The sequence below is a fragment of the Bos indicus genome, chromosome X (assembly GCF_029378745.1).
Source record: "Bos indicus isolate NIAB-ARS_2022 breed Sahiwal x Tharparkar chromosome X, NIAB-ARS_B.indTharparkar_mat_pri_1.0, whole genome shotgun sequence".
Lineage (NCBI taxonomy): Eukaryota > Metazoa > Chordata > Mammalia > Artiodactyla > Bovidae > Bos > Bos indicus.
The window spans coordinates 35896863-35919563 of NC_091789.1; the positions used below are offsets into that span (position 1 = coordinate 35896863).

The 22701-nt window shown below is 37.4% G+C and overlaps 1 protein-coding gene across 1 annotated transcript in view; it reads right to left on the bottom strand.

Moving 5' to 3' along the window:
• The window catches only part of GABRA3 (gamma-aminobutyric acid type A receptor subunit alpha3), a 240934-nt gene extending 219644 nt beyond the window's left edge, over positions 1–21290 (bottom strand). The window contains exon 1 of the mRNA XM_019956417.2: positions 21072–21290. The gene's annotated coding sequence lies outside the window, so the exon portion shown is untranslated. The remainder of the gene's footprint in view (positions 1–21071) is intronic.
• Between the last annotated feature and the right edge of the window lie 1411 nt (positions 21291–22701).

The following is a 22701-nucleotide window of genomic DNA, read 5'->3' on the forward strand; positions in this document are numbered from 1 at the left end:
TGTGTTTAAGCTTACATGACTATCAGTCTAAAGCAAGTAGATATAGTTATGGGTTAACATACTTGATAACCAGGGTAACCACAAATCAAACACATATAATAGACTCACAAAAATCAGTAAGGAAAGAACTCAAGTATAATACAAAAGAAAGTCATCAAACCATAAAAGGAAAAATAAAAAGAAGAAAGGAACGGAGAAGAAATACAAATTCAACTGGAAAACAAGGTTTAAAATAGTCATAAATACATACATATCAGTAATTACTTTAAATGTCAATGGACTAAATGATCCAATCAAAAGACAAACAGTGGCAGACTGGATAATAATTTAAAAAAATGAACCTACAGTATGTTGCCTAAAAGAGACACTTTAGGGAAAAATACAGGCATAGATTTAAAGTGAGGGAATGGAAAAAGATTATTTCAAGTAAATGGAAATAACATGAAAGTGGAGATAGCAATACTCATATCAGACAAAACAGACTTTAAAACAAAGCCCAACCCATAAAGACAAAGAAATGCACTACATGATGATAAAAGGATCAATACAAGAAGAGAATATTATAATCATTAACATATATTCTCCCAATATAGGAGCACCCAAATACATAAAACAAATACTAACAGACATAAGAGGAGAAATTGATGGGAACACAATAATAGTAGATTTTAACACACTACTGATATATACTAGGGAACAAAACAAGCCTTAACAAATTTAAGAGAATGGAAATTATTTCAAACAACTTCTCTGACCACAGTGGCCTGAAACTAGAAATCAACCACAGAAAGAAAAATGAGAAAAAAATATACAACTACACGGAGACTAAACAACATGCTACTAAAAACCAACAGGTCAATAATGAAATCAAGGAGGAATTTTTTTAAAATACCTTGAGACAAGCAACATTAAAAACATAAGCATATATAATTTATGGGATGCAGCAAAAGAGGTCCTTAGAGGGGAGTTCATAGTGATATAGGACTTCCTCAAAAAATGAAAAAAACTTCAAATAACAACCTAATCCACCACTTAAAAGAATTAGAAAAAGAACAAACAAAACCTCAGCTCAGCAGAAGGAAGAGAATAATAAAGATCAGAGAGGAAATAAATAGAATAGAAAATTAAAAAAAAAACAATATTAATATCCAAAACATACAAACAGCTTATGAAACTCAATACCAAAAAAAAAAAAACAACAACAAACTGAATGAAAAAATGAAAGACCTAAATAGACATTTCTCCAAAGAAGAAACACATGAAAAGATGCTCAGTATCACACATTATTAGAGAAATCAAAACTGCAATGATGTATCATCTCACACCAATCAGAATGGTCATCATCAAAAAAAAAAAAAATCTATAAACAATAAATGTTGGCGAGGATGTGGAGAAAAATGAACCCTCCTATAATATTGGTGGGAATGTAAATTGGTAGAGCCACTATGAAGAACAGTATGGAGGTTTCTCAAAAAACTAAAAATAGGACTACTATATGACCCAGCAATCCCCCTCTTGGGCATATACCCAGAGAAAACCATAATTCAAGAAGATTCATACACCCCAATATTCATTGCAACATAGTTACAATATCTAGGACATTAAAGCAACATAAATGCCCATCAACAGAGGAATGGATAAAGAAGATGTGGTACATACATATAATGGAATATTACTCAGCCATTAAAAAGAACAAAATCGTGCTATTTGCTGAGGCACAGAGAGACCTGGAGAGTGTCATACAGAGTAAAGTAAGTCAGAAATAGAAAAACTAATATAATATCGCTTGTATATGGAATCTAGATTAACTTACTTTCAAAGCAGAAACAGAGGCAGAGATGCAGAGATGTATGGATACCAAGGAGGGGGAATGAATTAGTAGACCGGGATTGACATGTATACATTACTATGTATAAACCAGTCAATTCTAAAGTAAATCAACCTTGATCATTCATTGGAAGGACTGATGCTGAAGCTGAAGCTCCAATACTTTGGCCACCTGATGAGAAGAGCTAACTCATTGGAAAAGACTCTGATGCTGGGAAATATTGAGGGCAAAAGGAGAAGGGGATTACAGAGGATTAAATGGTTGGGTGGTATCACTGGCTCAATGGACATGACTTTAAACAAACTTGTGAGACACTGAAGAACATAGAAGCCTGGTGTGCTGCAATTCATGGAGTCAGACATGACTTAGTGACTGAACAATGGAATATAAAATAGATAACTAATGAGAACCTATTGTATAGCACAGGGAACTGTATTCAGTGCTCTGTGTTGACCTAAATGGGAAGGAAATCTACAAAAGAGGGGATATATGGATACATATAACTGATACATTTTGCTGTACAGAAGAAACTAACACAATATTTTAAAGCAAGTATGCTCCAATAAAAATTTTTAAAAATTAAAACAATAGGAAAAAATCAGTTGAGTCAAGAGCTGGTTCCTTGCAAGGTTAAACAAGATCAGCAAACCTCTGGCTAAGCTCACCAAGAAGAAAAGAGGTGAAAAAATTAAGAAAATTAAGAAATTTAAATTTAAAAATTAAAAAATTAAGAAATTCAAGAGGAGAAAATAAAACCAATACCACAAAAATTCAAAAAAAATCTTAATAAATTACTAGGAACAGTTACATGACAACAAAATAGGCAGCCTAGAATAAATGGACAAGTTTCACAAACATACAGCCTGCCAAAACTGAATCGAGAAGAAACAGATAAACAGATCTATAACTGGAGATGAAATAGAATTTGTTAAAACAAAAATAATAAATAAATAACTCCCTGCAAACAAAAGGATCAGATGGCCTCATGGGGAATTCTACCAAACATACAAAGAAGAACTCATTCCAAACCTTCTCAAACTCTTCCAAAAGATCGAAGAGGAAGGGACACTCCCAAAAGACATTCTATGAAGCCACCATCACCCTGACACCAAAACCAGACACTACCAAAAAAATATTTTACAGGTTAATACCTTTGATGAACATAGATACAAAAATTGTCAGCAAAATACTAGCAAATTGAATCAAACAATACATAAAAAGTATCGCATACCATGATCAAGTTGGATTCATTTTAGGGTCATAAGAATGGTTCAACATAGCCAAATCAATCTATGTGATATACACATTAACAAAAGAAAAGACAAAAACCACATGATTATCTCAATAGATGCTGAAAAAGCATTTGGCAAAATTCAACATTCATTCATGATTAAAATTCTCACCAAAATGAGTATACAGGAAACATATCTCAACATAATAAAAGTCATTTATGACAAACCCACAGTCAGTATAATAGTGAAAAGCTGAAAGCCTACCTGCTAAATTCTGGAATAAGATAAGGATGCCCACTCTTATCGCTTCTTTTCAACATAGTATTGGAAGTCAGCCACAAGAATCAAAGAAGAAAAAGAAATAAATAGCATCCAAATTGAAACAGAAGAGGTAAAATTGCCTTTGGATGCAGATGACATGATATCCTATACACTGACTCTTTGTGATCCCATGGATTGTAGCCTGCAAGGCTCCTCTGTCCATGGAATTCTCCAGGCAAGTATACTGGAGTGGGTAACCATTTCCTTCTCCAGGGGATCTTCCCAACCCAGGGATTGAACCCGGGTCTCCTGCATTGCAGGCAGATTCTTTACTGTCTGAGCCACCAGGGAAGTCCAGAAAACCCGAAACACTCCACACAAAAGCTATTAGAACTAATAAATTAATTCAGTAAGTTAGCAGGATACAAGATTGATATACGTAAATCTGTTGCATTTATTTACACTAACAATGAAATCAGAAAGAGAAAGTTAAAACTAATGATCATATTTAAAATCATGTCAAAAAAAATACCTAGGGAGGAATTTAACCAAGGATGTGAAAGACCTATATGCTGAGAACTACAAAACACAGAAAGGAAATTGAAGATGATACAAAAAAACATGAAAAAATATCTGATGATCTTGGTTTGGGAGAGCTAATGTTGTTAAAATGGCCATACTACCCAAAGCAATCTATAGATTTAATATTATCAAGGATAATATTAAATATCAAATTACCCGTGACATTTTTCACAGAGTTAGAACAAATAATTATAAAATTTATATGGAAACACAAAAGACCCAGAATTGTCAAAATAATTCTGAGGAAAAAGAATAAAGTGGGAGGCATAAACCTCCCAGACTTTAGACAATTCTATAGCATGGTACTGGTGCAAAAATAGACATACAGATTAATGGAACAGAATAGAAAACCCAGAAATAAACCCAAATACCTATGGTCAACCTTCAACAAAGGAGGCAAGCATACAAAATGGAGAAAAGACAGTCTCTTCAGCAAGTGATATTGGGAAAGCTGGACAGCCAACATGTAAATCAATGAAGTTAGAACACTGTCAGACTACACACAGAAATAAACCCAAAATGGCTTAAAAACTTAAATATAAGACGTAACACCATAAAACTTCTTGAAGAAGACATAGGCAAAACATTCTTGGACATAAATCATAGCAATATTTTCTTAGGTCAGTTTCCCAAGGCAAAAGAAATAAAAGCAAAAATAATCAAATGGGAGCTAACCAAATTTATAAGCTTTTGCAGAGCAAAATAAACCATAGAGAAAACAAAAAGACGATCTATGGACTGGGAGAAAATATTTGCAAATGATGAGACCAACAAGGGCTTAATTTCCAAAATATACAACAGCACATACAACTCAATATCAAACAAACAAAACAAACAACAATCAAAAACTGGGCAGGAAACCTAAAGAGACCTTTCTCCAAAGAAGATATACAGATAGCTAACAGTCATATGAAAAGATGTTCCACATTGCTTCTTATTAGAGAAATGCAAATCAAAATTACAATGAGGTATCACCTGACATGGGTGAGAATGTGGAGCCATCATCAAAAGTCTGCAAAGAATAAATGCTGCAGAGGGTGTAGAGAAAAGGGATCTTCCTACACTGTTGGTGGGAATGTAAATTGGTACAGCCACTATGAAAAAGAATATGGAGGGTCCCTAAAAACTAAAAACAGAGCTACCATTAGATTCCACAATCCCACTCCTTGGCATATATCTAGAGAAAACTCTAATTCACCCAAGTGTTCATAGCAGCAATATTTACAATAGCCAAGACATGGAAGCAACCTAAATTTCCATCAATAAATGAATGGATAAAGAATATGTAGTATATATACACATTGGAATGCTACTCAGCCATAAAAAAGAATGAATTGCCATTTGCAGCAACATGGATGAATCTAGAGATTATCATCCTAAGTGAAATAAGTCAGATAGAGAAAGACAAATATCATATTATATCACTTACATGTAGAATCTAAACTATGATACTAAAGAAGTTATTTACAAACATAAACAGGCTCACAGGCATAGAAAACAAACTTATGGCTACCAAAGGGGAAAGGGGAGAGGGGGATAAATTAGGCATATGGGATTAACAGATACACACCACAATGTATAAAACAGATAAACACCAAAGATTTACTATACAGCACATGGAACTATATTCAGTATCTTGTAATAAAGCCTATAATAGAAAAGAATTTGAAGCTGTGTATCTGAAACCAACACAATATTGTAAATCAACTACAGTTAAATAAATACTAAAAAAGTTTAAAATGCTATATCATTTATATATGATAAAAATATAATACTTAGAACAAAGTTAATAAAATATATTCAAACCTATATCCTGAAAACTACAAAAACAAACTTTACCCTTGCGCCAAAGACAAAAGTCATCTAAATATGTATCAAAGACATAAATCAAAGAACTTAAACGATAAAATTCTGGAAGAAAACAAATGAAAGGATCATTATGAATCTAGTTAAGGTGAAGACTTCTCAGAATACAAAAAAAAAAGTCATATAGAAAGCCTACATAGAAAAATTTAAAAGGTCACATAACAGGAGAAAATATTTTCAAAACATATTTTTAAAGAATTATATATATATATATATATATATACACACACATATATATATATACACACACAATTCAATAATAGGAGTACAAACATCCCGATTTTCATGGACATTTCTCCAAAGAACATACAGAGATGGCCAATAAGCACATGAACATGTTCAGTATTATAGTCACGTGCTGTGCTGTCGCTCAGTCATGTCCAACTCTTTGCAACCCTAAGGACTGTAGCCCTCCAGTCTCCTCTGTCCATGGGATTCTCCAGGCAACAATACTAGAGTGGGTTGCCATGCTCTCTTGCAGGGGATCTCCCCAACATAGGAATTGAACCCACCTCTCTTACATCACCTGCATTGGCAGACAGGTTCTTTACCACTAGCGCCACCTGAGAAGCCCATCATGAGTCACAGAGTTCTGCAAATTAAACCACAGTGAGCTACCACTACACATTCACTCTAGGCTAAAAGAAAATGAACCAAAATAAAAAGTTAATAAACAGAAGTCAATTACTTTCTTATATACCAGCAATGAACAACTGAAATTTGAAATTAAAAACAACACTATTTAAATCAGTACCAAAAGATGAAATATATATAACTGTAAAAAAATATATATGTAAGATCTATAAGAGGAAACTACAAAACTTCGATGAAAGAAATCAAGAAGATCTAAATAAATGGAGAGATGTTTCATATTCATGGATATGAAGATATAATACTATTAGATTCTGTTCTTGCCAACTTGATCTACAGATCTGGCACAATTCCAATCAAAACTACTGGATGTCCCTTCAGATGGTAAAGAATCCTCCTGCAATGTGGGAGACCTGGGTTCAGTCTCTGGGTTGGGAAGATTTCCTGGAGTAGGGCATGGCAACCCATTCCAGTATTCTTGCCTGGAGAATCCCCATGGACGGAGGAGCCTGGCAAGCTACAGTCCATGGGTTGCAAAGAGTCAGACACACTGAGAGACTAAGCACACACAGCACCATCAAAATCCCACCAAGATTTTTGTGGATCTCAATAAACTAATTCTAAAGTTTATATGGAAAGGCAAAAGACCCAAAATAATCAAGCAATACTGAAGAAGAGGAATACAACTAAAGGACTGATACTACACAATGGCAAAAATTACTATAAAGTTATTGTAATCAAGAGACTTTGGTATTGGTGAAAGGATACACAAATAGATCAATGGAAAAGAATAGAAAGCCCAGAAATAGATCCACAAATATAGTCAAGTGATCTTCGACAAAGGAGCAAAGGCAATTCATTGGAAAAAGAAAACTCTTTTCAATAAATGGTGCTGGACAACTGGATATCCACAAATACAAAAATGAATCTAGACCCAGACTTTATACCAATATGGATCACACACATAAATGTAAAATGCAAAAGTATAAAACTTCTAGAAGATAAAATAGGAGAAAATATAGGTGACCTTGTTCTTGGTGATGAATTTTTAGATTTCATACCAAAAGCACAATCCATGAAAGAAAAAAAAATGATAAATTGGATTTCATTAAAATAAAAAATGCTTGCTTTGAGAAAGGCACTGTTAAGAGAATGGAAACACAAGACAGACTGGGAGAAAATGTTTGCAAAGACATATATATGAGAAAGAATTTGTGCCCAAAATATTCTAAGAACTCTTAAAATTCTAAAATAAGAAAATAAGTAACTCAGTTAAAAATAGGCAAAAGATCTGAAAAGACACCTGAGCAAAGACTATATAATATATGAATAGCAAATAAGCATATGAAAAGACATTCAACTCATATGTCATTAGGGAATTGCAAAGTAAAACAACAATGAGATGACACTACAAATCTATTAGAGCAACTAAATTCCAAAACACTGACAACAATTGCTGATGATAATATGGAGCGACAAGAACACTCACTCATTGCTGGTGGGAATGCAAAATGGTGCAGCCACGGTGGAAGACACTTTGGCAGTTTCCTACAAAGCTAAACATAGTCTAACCATGTGATCCAGCAATTGTGTGCCTTAGTATTTACCCAAATGAGTTGAAAACATTATCTGCACAAAAACCTACACATGAATGTTTATAGCAGCTTCATTCATAATTGCCAAAACTTGGAAGCAACCACAATGTCCTTCTATAGTAAATGGGAATAAAAGACTGTGGTACATCTGGCCAATGGACTATTATTTGTCAATAAAAAGAAATGAGCTATAAAACCTTGAAAATACATGGAAGATCCTTAAATACACATTACTAAGTGAAAGAAGCCAGTCTGAAAAGGCTACATACTGTAAGATTCCAACTGTATGACATTCTGGAAAAAGCAACAGTAAAGAGACAGTAAAAAGATAAGTGTGGTTGCTAGGGGTTCAGGAGAGAGAGAGGGTAGGTAGAACACAGAGTACATGTAGGGTGGTAAAATATTCTGTATACTGTGATAATGAACACATGGCATACACTTGTTAAAACTCATATAACTGTAGGACACAAAGAATGAACCCAAATTCAGAACTATGGACTTATTTCATGATTATATCAATATTAGTTTATCAGTTTTAACAAATGTGCTACATTAATGCAAAATGTCAGTAGTAGAGGAAACTGAGGGGGAACAGATAAAGTAACTCTCCATACATTCTCTTCAGTTTTTTGTATATCTAAAACTTCTCTAACACTTAAGTTTAATAATTAAAAAAACACTGAAAATGCCAAGTGTAGGTGGGGATGTTGAGCAACTAGGACTCTTATATGCTGCTAGTAGGAATACAAAATGGTATAGCTACTTTGGAGAACAGTTTGACAGCTTCTTATAACAGTATTCAATTGCTATATAACCCAGAAATTATCCTCAGAGAGAATTTCAATGCAAATATATGTGCAAACAAAAACCTGTATAAGAACATTTATAACAGAATTACTTATAATAGCAAAAAAGTGGAAAACACCCAAACGTCCATCAACTAATGAATAAATACACTACTCAACAATAATAAATAGGGGCTTCCCTGGTAGTCCAGTGGCTAAGACTCTGTGCTCCCAATGCAGGGGGCCCAGGTTAGATCCTTGGTCAGGGAACTAGATCCCACATGCCACAACTAAGACCTGGCACAGCCAAATAAATAAACATTTTAATAAAACAATAGTAAAGAACAAACTGCTCATACATACAATTACAGAGATGAATCATAAAAACATGTACCTGTGATGGATTCATTTTGATATTTGGCAAAACTAATACAATTATGTAAAGTTTAAAAATAAAATAAAATTAAAAAAAAAATGTGCTAAATGAAAGAAGCCAAATACAAAAGGCTACATACTATATGACTCCATTTATATATTACAGAAGAAGCAAAACTATAAAGACAGATAAATTCTTTCCCAGATAACTGACTGCAAACAGGCACAAGTGACCTTTTTGAGGGGAGGGAAATTTTCTGTATCTTTATTGCAGTGGTGGTCATGGTTATCTGATCATATACATCTGTCGAAATTTTGAAATGTGTACTCTCAAGGGTACATTTTATTTCATGAGAAGTGTGTCTTAATAAATTTGAGTAAAAAATTGAAGATGCCTAGGAATATATCTTCGGAGAAGGCAATGGCACCCCACTCCAGTACTCTTGCCTGGAAAATCCCATGGACGGAGGAGCCTGGTAGGCTGTAGTCCACTGGGTTGCTAAGAGTCAGACACGACTGAGTGACTTCACTTTCACTTTTCACTTTCATGCATTGGAGAAGGAAATGGCAACCCACTCCAGTGTTCTTGCCTGGGGAATCCCAGGGACGGGGCAGCCTGGTGGGCTGCTGTCTATGGGGTCGCACAGAGTCGGACACGACTGAAGCGACTTAGCAGCAGCAGCAGGAATATATCTTATACATAAAAGTATTAATAAAACTATAAATCTCTATCAAAGATTATAAAAATAGAATGTAAATAATATTGAGATACACTATTCATAAGTAGTAAATCTCTTTATCAAAAATATGCCAATTCTGCTTGAATTCATTCTACATATTCAATAAAATTGGAAGAAAAATCAACATGATTTTATTGGAATTTGACAATCTTATTTTAAAAATTAAGTTAAAGGGAATAAAGGGCCAAAAATAATCAAGACAACTCAGAAAGAACAAGAAAAATGGTGTGGGTGTGGGTAACTGCAGAGAATGAAAAATAACTTGACCTTACAAAATAATCAAGATTGATATAAAGCATTCATAATTAAAACAACACAAGTGTACACAAATGGATTAATAGAGCATATAGACAGGCCAGAAATAGATGCAAGCATCTATGGAAATTAGGTTATATGATGGACTTTACACTGTAAATCAGTTGTGTATAAATTAACAAATGATATTTGACACAGAAAAAAATCGACCTATATTTCACATCACATGTAAAAATAAAATCCAGATGTTCTTAAAAAGTGAAGCAAAATGTTTTAAATTTTAAAGAAAATTTGGAGAAAGTCTTTTATGTTGATGGAATAAGAAAATACTTCTTAAATATGACACAAAAATAACAATTCATGAAGGAAAAAATTCATAAATTTATAATGAAAATCTAAAATTTCTATACTAAAAATGACCCTATAAACAAACAGAAAGCCAAGGTGACATATTAGAAGCAGATATATGCAACATATATAACTGACAAATAATTAGTATCCAGAATATAAAAAGAACTCTTTTACAAATCAGTTAGTAGAAAGTGACCAAACAAAAAATAAGCAAATGTGGGTGGCTCTGCATGTTATATTTTGAAAGGATATGGGAAAAAATGAAGCTGGGCCTAGACTCAAAGGGAAGATAAAGTTTATCTGCAATGTTTTATTTCATTAAGACATATCTGAACAAGAAATAACAAAATGCTAATAACACTTGTTCATTCTGAGAAAGCATATATGTGGTTATTTGCTCATTGTTTTACATACTTCTGAGTCTCCTTGTCAATATTTTAAATTCTTCAAAGTTAAAAAATAGAAGAAAACAAACATGTAAAAAATTTATAATAATAAATTTGAGTTAAGTGGAAGGAATGAAAGTTAAAATTATAAATAACATTTTCTCTGTATGTATAGAGAGATCCAGTTCATAAAATTAAAAACATAAAATAGATGTTACTGCTATTATATACTCTCTATGCATGCATGCTAAACTGCTTCAATCATGTCTGACTCTGTATGACACTATAGACTGTAGCCCGCCAGGCTCCTCTGTCCATGGGATTCTTCAGGTAAGAATACTGGAGTGGGTTACTGTGCCCTCCTGCAGGGAATCTTCTGAATCCAGGGATCAAACCTGCATCTCCTGCATTGCAAGTGGATTCTTTACCTACTGAGCCACTCGGGAAGCCCCTATACACTCTATATAGTTATACAAATTAAGTAGAAGAGCTGAGGTAATAAAAACTGCAACTGCAATAAGATTTAAACTTTGCAACTAGATCAAGAAGAGACAAGCTAGAAGAAATGAAAAACAGAAAAAAGAAACCCAAAGAGAACATACTAAATATAATAATTTGTACTATAATATATAATATGGTATCACAGAATGGTCGGAAAGAATGCTTTATTCAATATTTGGTACTGTAAAACCACTGAAGAGGAAAACAATTTTGAAAAGTACCTCACACCACAATAAATTCCAGGGGGATTAAACAATTAAACATAAGCAATAAAAATGAAAACACAATCCATTCAAACACTTATCCCATTTTGGATAAGGAAAAACTTCTTAAATATTAATTTATCAGAAAAAAAATACAAATGAAAAGAGACAGAGGCATAAATAATTACATAAAAGCTAATTTGTACATTAAAGTTAAATTAAAACACAATCTGGAAAATACATTCCACATATACCCCAGAAGAAAGATCTGCTGCTACTGCTGCTGCTAAGTCGCTTCAGTCGTGTCTGACTCTGTGTGACCCCATAGACGGCAGCCCACCAGGCTCCCCCGTCCCTGGGATTCTCCAGGCAAGAACACTGGAGTGGGTTGCCATTTCCTTCTCCAATGCATGAAAGTGACAAGTGAAAATGAAGTCGCTCAGTCGTGTCCGACCTTCAGCAACCCCATGGACTGCAGCCTTCCAGGCTCCTCTGTCCATGGGATTTCCAGGCAAGAGTACTGGAGTGGGCTGCCATTGCCTGAAGAAAGATCTAATGTCTAGTAAATGCGCACATTGTCCCCACAAGTGAATAAGAAACACTTAAGTTCTCAAAAGAAAAATGCATATAGGTCATCAATACATGCTTACAGGAAGGAAACAAAAGTGACCAGGAAACACAGGAAAGTATCCATGCTAACTATAATAAAAGAAACATATTAAAATTATAGAATACTGTTTTGCCTCTATCAGATTGGCAAAGAATTTAAACATGTGAATGTATGGCAAAAACCACCACAATATTGTAAAGTAATTAGCCTCCAATTAAAAAAAAAGAATAACAATACCCAGTACTGGCATAGGATTACTAGCAGAAATTGGCCATCTTATACAGTAGGACAACTTCACACTTATGTCAAGAACCTTTGAAAATGTAATATCCTTAGGCACAATAATATCCTTAGGCACAAAGACTCAGACACAACTGAGCAACTGAACTGAACTTAGGCACAGTAATGCCTTCATAAAAACCCATAAAACAAACAAAATAGAAAAAAAAATCCCTGTACTTGACAGGCTTACCTTTTAATACAAGGATTCAGGTAACAAATAAATAAAATATCTAGTCTGTTAGGTGATGATACAGACCAGAGAGAAAAAATAAGGCAAGAAAGGAAAAAAGTAAGTGTTAAGGGAGAAGAGTTTTCATTTTTATGTTACAGTTGTTACAGAAGACCTCATCGAGGTGACATTGAATAAAAACCTGAATGGGGCAAGGTTCAAAGAAGCAAAGATTTATGCATAAGGGTATACACATTGCAAGGCTATTTATGATAACTTACAAGTGAAAATAATTTAAATGACCAATATAGGATCTCTTAAATAAATTGGGTATAAATTTTACAACTGAAAATTATGTACAGTAGCTGTTAGAATTGTTTGAAGGCTGCTGAATCACATGGGAAATGCTCACAATATGATACCAATGGAGAAACCACATATAAAATAGAATATAAGGTATGATCTCAATCATGTAAACATGGAAACATCTGGAAGGAAGTAGAACAAGTTATCTTTGGGCTAGGTATTCAGAGGTGATTTGTATTAGCTTCTCTCCATTTTCCAAATTTTCTGAGGCTGTTTTACTTTTATATCTGGAAAAAATCTGTTTAAAGGCAGATTTTATAGCCTCAAGGTAGATTAATAAATGTGTAAAATGTTTTTAACGATGGCACTTATCAGCCATGCCTTGAGTACAGAGTCCAGATTTCCAGATTTGGACACTGTGTGTTAAGTATGATACTGAAAATTGAAGTATCTCAAGTAGAAGATACTCAAAATATATGTCATATGAGCTTCTCTTGTACTATTTTAAAAAGTTATTTTATGCTATGATCACTTACATAATCCATTCCCATCCACCTCCCCTTCCCTTCAAAAAAATCTGTGTAATACTTGATTTCTTTTAAGAAATCATTTTCTAAAGAGAAAAAGCACCCTTCAAAATATACTTCCTGGAGATTTTTATTCTTCCTTCTGTGTATGGTGAGGAGACATACTGTGTATAAATGTCAATATTTTAAAAGCCACGTTTGAAATATAAAAGGTGTTTTTCTATTACCAACCAATATTTCCCTTTATCATATATGTTCCCCCTAGGAAGAGACAACATTTAAGAACATGAGTTAATCATCTTGCCTCTATTTCACAGTATACTGTACCATTTTTTTTTCAGTACTCTTAGTGTATTTCAAACCAGCAATAGTAGAAATATTATCCAATACCCAGATTTACTACAGATTTTAGAATACAATCAGTTCTGTCCTTAGCTAACAAGACAGTCATGATTTCAGCAATCTCATAAATGGAACAATAAAAGGGTCTTGCTGTGATCTCTTTCAGACCCTGTGAATTATTCCACCGAAGTTAGCAACCTTCAGAATTCCATATAAAATCCTGTGTTCCTTAAATAAATAACTGGGCCTGAACTACCTGCACAGGACCATTAGAATATAGTACAGAATAGAGCATGAACCACAGAACCTTACAGTTGGGAGTCTTTATAAATCATCCAGGTCTAATCCAACCCTCCTCATTTTACCGTTAGAAGCTCAAATAAGACAGGTGATTTGTCACAAGAAACTAAGCCTCTATGCCAGGACTAGAACCTAGGAGTAGGCTATCCAAAATCCTATTTAAGAGAGATCTTTAATATCTAATTATTCATCATTTTTAAAATCAAGTGCCTCTTTCTCTAATTTATAGAATGGGGAAAGTTGGGAGGTCTGGAAAGAGTCCTGGCTCATTGACAGTTTCAGCTGTGCAACACGACATGTAATCTTTCCTTACAGCACTATCATCGGTTGAACATCTGCAAAATGGATACGCATCACCCAGTCTTAACTGTTAGGAAGCACTGTGAGCATCAAAATGGGGGAGGACTGTTAGAAGCAGGGTATCGTGTCTCAGTACATTCAACTTCTGTGAAAAGTCTAACATGTTGACCACACCTTCCTTCTTAAAGCAGTACATTTTCCTCTATACACTGATGGCAAAATACAATTATATAGTTCAGTAGCTTGTAGAATAAAGTCTATCTCCACATCTAAACCATGAGCCCCAAAGTGACAACAACCATGTCTATTTTGGTCACTATTATATGGGACATGCTTAGTCAATCTTATGTAGTCACAAAATATTTGTTCAATCAGTGGATAAGGCCTCTCTTCTCTTGGCTCTTTCACAATACTGCTGCTGCTGCTAAGTCGCTTCAGTCATGTCTGACTCTGTGCGACCGCATAGACGGCAGCCACCAGGCTCCCCTCATCCTTGGGATTCTCCAGGCAAGAACACTGAAGTGGGTTGCCATTTCCTTCTCCAATGCATGAAAGTGAAAAGTGAAAGTGAAGTCGCTCAGTCATGTCCGACTCTTAGCAACCTGATGGACTGCAGCCTACCAGGCTCCTCCGTCCATGGGATTCTCCAGGCAAGAGTACTGGAGTGGGTTACCAGTGCCTTCTCCATTCACAATACTATACTCCCCTAATTTTCCTTCTACATGTCTGATGTCTCCTCCTTCATAGCTTTCATACAAACTGATATTTGTTTTCCCTTTCCTGATGGCTCACATGGTAAAGAATCTGCTCACAATGTGGGAGACCCGGGTTTAATCCCTGGGGTCAGGAAGATCCCCTGGAGAAGGGAATGGCTACCTACTCCAGTTTTTCTTGCCTTGACAATTCCTTGGACAGATAAGCCTGGTGGGCTATATAGTCCATGGGGTCGAAAAGAGTCAGACAGGACTGAGCAGCTAACACTTTGGGCTTCCCAAGTGGCGCTGGCGGTACAGAGCACGTCTGCCAATGTAGGAGACATGAGAAACGTAGGTTCAGTCTCTAGGTTGGGAAGATCCCCTGGAGGAGGGCATGGCAACCCACTCCAGTATTCTTGCCTGAAGAATCCCAAGGATAGAGGAGCCTGGTGGGCTACAGTCCACAGGGTCGCAAAGAGTCGAACACGACTGAAGCGACTTAGCATGCACACATCCTAAGATAAGCATTCTCCAAAGAAATCCTTAGATCCTTTTTTTTCTACTTCAGGTTTTGCTTCTTTATCGATAACTCTCAAATCCCTCTCTCCAGATAAGTTCTTTCCAGAGCTCCAATCCCATATTTTTTTCCAACTGTGCCCAGTACTTCTTGGTGGGCTATAGCAATAGTACTACCTGTGTGACCTCACTCAAATCAAGTCACTCCACCTCCAAGGATCAGATTGCTCATCCATAAAATAAGGGAGATGACTCTACTACATAAAGAGCAAAGTCCTAAGTTTCCAAGCTAGCATTCAATATTATTTATAGTGAAGCCCTCCAAGTACCTCACAAAACATTTATCACATACTTACCATACTCCAATGCAACTGAATTCACTGTTCCCAATACATTTTTCTGGCCTCTGCCTAGAACACCTTTCCCATCCCCCAAACTCTCTCCACAGTTTGTCCAATTTTCAAAACCCAGTTCAAATGCTACTTCCAGGAAGCTGTTTTTGATCTCTTTGGCTGCAAGCCCTTTCCTTCTTTTATGAGTGTGGTTCTCATAGTATCATAGTTGTTTGTATATTTCTTCTCTCTCCTATTTGACTGTGTCATCTTGGAGGGCAGAGACTATTCCTAAATCAGTCTGTGTCTCCCACATTTTCTTTGGTCCATAATGTGCTCGTAATAACCTTATACTGAATAGATTCAGTTAAGGTCATATCAGCCTCCTTGCTTGAAAGCCTTCAATCAGTCCCTTTGTTTCTGGAATAAAGGCCAAAATCCTTACAGTGTCTCACTCCAGCCATCCCAGAGTTTGCTCAATTTTCCAAAGTCACTATGCTTCTCTCATCCTAGGATCCTCATGCGTGCTCTTCCCTTCATCTAGAAAACTACTCCATCCCTTCTATCACCGTCACCCCACCCGCATGTCTTTATTCAGCCTTAATATTACTTCCTCAAGGAAGGTTTTCTTAAACCCCAAACCAGATCAGATTTCCTCTGTTATATACCTTCCTAGCCCTACTCCACCCATACTTTTCCTTTAAAACATGTGTTGCTGACTGAAATAACACAGTTGTGTGATTATCTGATTTATTACCTCTTCCCCATCAGACTACAAGCCCCAAATAAGCAAGTACCATGTCTGTGTAGCTTACCTTTCTAACATCTGCACGGTGCTTAACCATATCACTGAATAAATAGCTGTTGAATGACTGAACTGATGAATGACTGGGTTAAAGGTAAAAATTTGGGACCTAGAATGTAGAAAAATATTTTCTTATCTTCCTATAATTCCTTCAAAGTAAAATTAAGATGCCTGGTAGCTATCTGGGACAGGTGAGCTTGCCTTCTAATTCAACATAAGAAATTTGTAAAAATACGATGAATATTGCCCCCCAAAATGCTGGAAAGAAAACAAAATTACTTTTAAAATGAACATATGGCCCCAAAAGTCATCACTAGCACCAACTCGTCTGTTCCTTTAATTTAACAAGCACCTACTTTATGCCATATACTATGATAGTGTCTGACGTTACAATAAACTGGACTGATACAGCCCCCTACTAGCTTGAAATATATAATCTAAGAGTGGAATTTATAGAAGCTTTTAAAAACCCGTTATTGCAGTCACAACACCCAACTAATGCTACTTTGAGAGGATATTAAATTTTCCATCAAAGGAGATACTAACCTGAGGGTGAAAGATCATTTGGCAGGGATTATTTAGAAACTATAACTGGGCCCAATCTGAGCCTCTTAAATTAGATAGATGGGCAGGTAGCCTAGAACAGTGCTGCTCGAAGTGTGGTCCAAGGATCATTGCTTATCTACAAACTATTATTACTAGACAGCAATGACCTAAGTATAAAATTGAGAAGCACACACATGCAGAAATTGAGAATATGTACTTACAAAATGTAGCAACTCAACTTGAAAAAAATTAATTTTATGTCTGTTGAATCTAACAATAAAATGATAGCGTATATTTTGCATGGCTTTTATTTTTCTAGTAATTCATACTTAATGTATTTTACTAAAGAAACTATCTGTGGTGGATTGGGAAATTTTAAAAAACTGGTTCTTCACCTAGATAGTTTGAAAAACACTGGACATCTAGGTTGCTTCCATGTCCTGGCTATTATAAACAGTGCTGCGATGAACATTGGGGTACACGTGTCTCTTTCCCTTCTGGTTTCCTCAGTGTGTATGCCCAGCAGAGGGATGGTATGGGGAGGGAGGAGGGAGGAGGGTTCAGGATGGGGAACGCATGTATACCTGTGGCGGATTCATTTTGATATTTGGCAAAACTAATACAATTATGTAAAGTTTAAAAATAAAATAAAATTTAAAAAAAAAAGAAAAGCACTGGAACAGCAGTTTAAGGATTACCTGTCATTTTGTTGAAAATGCAAAACTCAGGTTCCCACCCCAGACCCTCGGAATCGGAATTAACATTTTAACAAGATCCTCAGGGGATTCTTTTGCACGTTCAAGTTTGAGAAGAACTGGCCTAGATGATTTCTGAAGTCCCTTAGAACCCTGAGATTTTACAATTTACTTCAGACAGAGAATTGCAGAGCTGAAAACCCCTCAGAGAAGCTGAGATCCATGCAGAGGAAATCATGTGTCTAACGTAACTGGCAATTTTTTCAGAGCTAGCAATAGAACTCAACTTTCCTAACAACCAGGTCAGTTTTCCACTCCAACACACCACATGCTCACTCCTATTCCACCCAGTCCCCCTCTGTACCATCCCCTCAGTGATGTCATTGTTCCTGAGACACTGATATAACAATTTATTCTTCTATCTTTTATATACTATGAATCTTGAATCACAAGATTCCAAATGTTTCCTTTATAATTATGGTTAACCCTTTCTTCCCAAATCTTCCCACATGCTTATTCTCTGCCTGCTATATGGACATTCTGGGGCTTCAGAAGAAATAGCACTGATTTCTGGTTTTTGGAAAAGAACAGAGACCATCTTTGTTCCCATCAGTCCACTTGATACCAGATAGCAAGCTTTTCCAAGGAAGAGAACATACAAGATTAAGGCTGCTTTACAAAACTCAGTATGATCAGTCTGTGGCTGACAAACAAGAGAATGGTATAATAGGCCATATTAATAAAAGTCTAGTCCCCCAAATGAGACACATGATGATCCCTTCCTTGTGGTCCTGTCAGATTCAAGGCTTGAGGGGAGAGATACAGCTGTCTTCAACTATCTAAGGCACTATTATTAAGAAGCAAATTTGTTCTAGAAAGTCCCAAAGAACCAACGAAGAGACGTTACAGGGAGATAGACATTGGCTTATAACAGGGATTACTTCCTGACAGTATAGAAGGAGCCACCTAATGAGCTCTCTGTCACTCCAGGGAGTTCAAATAGAAATTAGTCAAAGAATTGGATGCTTAGGACAAATTCAAGTACTGGGTGGAGAAGTAAAGCTTAATAACCTTTAGGGATCCTTCCAGTTCCAAGGTTTTAGTACTCTACAATTTTCAGAACAAGGTGACTCGAAGCTCTCAGAAGAAAAGAGCGACAGCTGGTCCTAAAAGGAGTCTTTAGCTGGATGTTAGATGGATGAGGCCATGACAATGGAAAAATGAAGTCTTTCCTGGCATTCTTTTCAAAGGAAAGCAGGCTGTCCAAGGAAAGTCTTTTGGGCAGCCCCTCTAGGAAATCCAGATGAGGCTTGGCTCCACAATAGCTAGACACTATGCCCCACTCTAAATTCCTGTTACTTTACACAAGGACTCTGCTGCTGCTAAGTCACTTCAGTCGTGTCCGACTCTGTGTGACCCCACAGACGGCAGCCCACCAGGCTCCCCCCTCCCTGGGATTCTCCAGGCAAGAACACTGGCGTGGGTTGCCATTTCCTTCTCCACTGCATGAAAGTGAAAAATGAAACTGAAGTCGCTCAGTCATGTCCGACTCTTAGCGACCCCATGGACTGCAGTCTACCAGGCTCCTCCGTCCGTGGGATTTTCTAACCAAGAGTACTGGAGTGGGTTGCCATTGCCTTCAATGACAAAGGACTCTACTACTTTCCAAAAAAGAATTGCCAGGCAGCACCCTTTCTAGTATACCTACACTTGCCTAACAGACGAGGGTAGAAAATTCTCCCCAGGGAGGCAGTGGTGCTTAGTGGTCAAGACTGTACATTCTGGAACCAGGTTGCCTGTGTTCTAATTCCCAGTCAGGGCATTTAATTGCTAAACGTCTCTGTGCCTCAGTTTCCTCATCACTAAGAAAAATGATAGTATCTTGCTTCATATGGTTAATGTAAGAATAATACATGTTAAAGTCACAGCCGAAGATTTGAAACATTGTAAGCACTCAACAGTGTCAGCAATTGGCATTGCAGGTGTTATAATTACTACCACGGGTACAGCTGTGTCGCCAACTCAAAGAGCCCCCATCAAGCAACCAGATCTTCACCCCGACCAATTCAGAGAGGATATACTACAAGAGCTTTAGCCAACCCTTGCATAGCTACAGACACCCAGAACCTACTGACCCTCAATAAATCATACCATTCACACCAATCAGCTCTTCACCCTGCACTCTCTAAATCCAACAGCCACCCCTCCCCCAGTCCTCCTGCCTAAGCCACCCGCAGCCACAGCCAGAAGAGCAGCAAACTGGAAATTCAGTTCCAGACAAACCATCAGGTGTTTCTTCCCTCCCAAGGACAGAGCTGGACCTAATACCAAGCCTGCCAGTTGATGGGGTGGGATATCTGAATCCTGGGTCTAGCCTATCAGCTTAACTACCTGGAATGGGGAGTGGGCAGGCAATGGGCTTCCCACAGAGAAGCAAGGGAAACCTCCCAAGTTTGTGAAGGAACTCAGGCCCAAAGAGCCTCTTAAGGGAAGGGGGGAGGTCTCCACCTGCTTTCAAAGGAAACAGTTATTTACAACTTTCTACTCACTTGCATCTGGGGGAGGTAATAGGGAGAGGGGAAAGGGACTACAATGTATTCTCCTTTCTCATTTCCAGCAAGGAGAAGCAGCTGCAGAGAAAGAGTTAAAGGAGCAAGGAAGCTCCAGCCATTACCCCATCCCTGTGCTTAGGGCTGTCTGGGGGGTCATGACAGTGCTTTCTGCTCTGGCTAGGGGCCACTCGGTGTCTTTCTGCAGCAGCTGCCGGCCCCCCAAGCAATTTGCAAGGTCAATGCTGACCTGCTTCCTAAAAGGAACAAAACAATTCACTGACAATGAAGCAAATAGCGCATACACCAACCACATCGCAAACCCCTCTTCCTCAAATCAGGTTTTACCCCTGTGTCTCCCTGCCCAGATGCCGACTCTGGGCTTCCACCAGCCCCACTGGGAAACCCAGGATAGCATCACAGCTGCAGAGCATGTCTCGCCTCGCTGGCCAACCCAAGGAGACTCTCCGTACGGGGGAGAGATGTTATCGCTTAAGGAGACCTGAGCTTGGGGGAGGGGGAAGGAGGGAAAGCTATGTTTCTTACCAAGCGCCACAGTCACTTCCCCGAAGCGGAGAGAAGAGAAGGATGAACGAACTGAAACAAGTTGGAGGTTGAGCCCTCACAGAGCTCGGCTTCCTCTTCTGTTTCTCTGGGTCTCTCCCTGGTCCCTCTCCCGTCTGTCTCTCTGGTTTGCTCGCTAGCTTGCGCGCGCTCACGCTCTCCGTCTCTCTCTCTCTCACCCTCCCTTCCTTCCTCTCTCTCTCCCCCTCTCTCGCTCCCTTCTCTTCTCTCTCTCTCTCCCCCCCCCCCACCTCCCTTCCCACTTCCCCTCCCCCTTTGCTGGTTTTGGATTCACCACTGCTTGGTGCTGAGCACGCGGCTGTGCTGGGGCTCAGAATACAGCGCTGCAAAGGTTTGCATCTGTGGTTGTTTTAGGAAAGACTAAAGTAGTATTTGATTCTTTAAGCTATCCAGCAGAGAAACAGGGAAGCTCTGAGAGAAGGGGAAGAGCAAAGGAAGCAAAGGGAAAGGAAAGAGAGCATAAAGGATAAGAGCGAATAGGAGGATAAAGGAAGTATGGATTACCATACTTGATGTGTGATGCTTACTAGCTAGCTGCTCCTAGACGGAAGATAAATGGTCTGTCTCCCTTTCATCCCTATGGGCGCGCCTTAGCCCAGGCTCCATATAAAGGTTGGACAAATCTGTCTGTTCACATTACATCTCTGAGGACAATAATGAACTAAAAAAATAATAATACTACTACATCAAAGAGGTTGCCATTCCCACTCCACTAAGAAGAAAGGGTTCAGCCACATTGATCTGCCACCCCCACCTCCAACCAAGTAGAAGTGTAGACCCAATACAGAACTGTCAGCTGGAGCTTACCTCCAGGCAAAACAGTCAAGCAGCAGAACCACAAAGCTTTCCTTTCAAAAACCTCTAAAGGGAATATTGGTGTATGTAAGTTTGTGAGCCTACATGTAAGTTTGCACAAGGAGAAAGAAAGGAAGGAGGGAGATTAATTAACTCAAAGTATAAAAGAATAATATTCCCATTGGGGAAAAAAACTGGACAAATTATAGTAATAATGCAACAAGGGGTAGGAAAAGACCTAGACTGAGAGTAAAATAAAGGAACTTAGCTTTGACTTCTGCCTCTGAAAATTACTTGATTATTATCTTTGACAAGTCTGACCCTCATTATCCTCAATGGCAAAATGAATGGTGATGGATGGACATGATTTTGAAAGACCCTTTCACACCTAACAATCTAGGCTCTAAGACAGGAAAATCTCAGATGAAGGAGTTGACCTGTGGAGAGTGAAATATAGACTACCAAATTTAAAAGGTTTTCCAAAAATGAGTCCACAAATGGGACCTCAAATCACACTGACAAAGCATTCCCTTTTGAGCATTTAAGGGGCAACATAAATATGAAATGCTCCTATCAAAGAGTTCAGCCCCTCTTATGTGATTTTTTTAACCCATTTAGTCAGAGAGTCAAAATGGTCCTTTAGGGCATCTGATTGAACATATGTTTATTGTGTATGTTAAGTGTACTGATATATATATATATATATATATGCACACACACACACACACACACACACACATATATATAGACTGGGACACGGAAGGCATTTAAAATTCTTCCCACTATAATAATAATA